Source organism: Apis dorsata, unplaced genomic scaffold (assembly GCF_000469605.1).
Source record: "Apis dorsata unplaced genomic scaffold, Apis dorsata 1.3 scaffold_99, whole genome shotgun sequence".
Taxonomy (NCBI): domain Eukaryota; kingdom Metazoa; phylum Arthropoda; class Insecta; order Hymenoptera; family Apidae; genus Apis; species Apis dorsata.
The window spans coordinates 391,349-392,846 of NW_006263397.1; the positions used below are offsets into that span (position 1 = coordinate 391,349).

The window sequence follows — 1,498 nt, forward strand, 5'->3', positions numbered from 1 at the left end:
ATTGTGACAAGGGAAGTCTTGGTGATTTTCGAAAGGTTTTCCTTTGTTCTTTTTATCACTGCTTGTAAAATATCGGTAATTCATAGATGGATTAAATGTCTTCTGTTCTTTCATTGGAATGTAGAATTTATTTATCTTCTTTTTTTTTTTTTATTGAGAAAATGTAAAAGTTATGTTAAATTGTAGTGGAATTTAATAAATAAATTTCGAACGGTTAAATTAAAGAGAGGAAAGAATTTTAAATTAATCACTCTTCCAGAAGTAGAAGTGAAATTTGGAAAGTTATGGAAAATTATTATAAATTTTAATAAACGAGTTTGAATAAATGATTCCTTTTGTTAGAGTTCTTTCAGAATAAATTTTATATATATTTTCTTAGAATCATGAGTGTTTTATTCTATATTTTATATAGCTAATGATCAATAGGATTTTTTTTATACTTTTTTCATTTTCTCAAATGTAAAAGTTTTGAAGGAATAAAGAAAAAGATTATTTCAATAAATTCTAAAAAAAAAATGATTGAAAAAGATCAAAAAAAGAAAAATAAAATTGTTGGTTATTTCAAGAAGCTTCTTATTGCTTATTTCAGGTATAGCAGACGAAGCTATCAGAAAGATTTTTCGCATAATCTCCACGGAAAATTCGAACGAAAAGGATGACGAATTGCTGGTGAAACTTGTCAAAGAGGAAATCGTAAGAACGGCACAAAGCATCAAAACGCCATCAGGTTCGATCGAGGCTGCAACCAGAAGAGCACAAAGATTGGTCACCGAATTGACAGCTGCATACATTACTGCTATTTACAAATCAAAATCAGTGGAAGAAGCCAAAGTGAATTTTTCTCGATTTCAGAATACGGTTCAGAAGATTGTAGATTTTATCAAAAATGGCCAATTTGCACTTTGATCTTCTGAAAAATATAAAAAATTTCAAAAGCCTATTATGAACTTTAAGAAAAATTTTCCTTATTATAAACAAGTTATAAAATAAAGTTGACTAAAAGTTATTAAATTAAAAATTAATCTTAAAAATATCCTTTAAAATATATTTAACAGACTTAAATTTATCATATATTCTTCATGCCATAGCAAAAATTGGTGTTTATTTATAACAGGCATTTATAACAAATAGACTTAACGAGATTGTTATTATTAAAAAATAATACTTAATGAAATCTTATTACTATACCATGTATAGTATCATATCATAGAAATAAATTTTTACATGAAATCTATTTTATTTTAAACGTGCTATATTGACACGTTTACAAAAAAAAGAATAAAATTGAATATTTGCAAAATTATTCAGAAAAAAGTCAAAAATTGAGACAATTATAACCCATCCATGATTCCACAACGAAGCCACGGAAAGTCTCTCGGCAGTCGATCGTCGAGGTCGTGGCTCGAGGAATCTATCGAGTACATCGAACACGTGCCAGGAACTTTTACCCTGTCAGAGATCGTACGATATTTTTTTTTTTTTTTTTTTTTTTTCCTTT

General features: G+C 27.3%; 1 pseudogene; it reads left to right on the plus strand.

Moving 5' to 3' along the window:
* Window positions 1-967, plus strand: part of LOC116185109 — a 6,411-nt pseudogene extending 5,444 nt beyond the window's left edge.
* The last annotated feature ends 531 nt before the right edge of the window (window positions 968-1,498 follow it).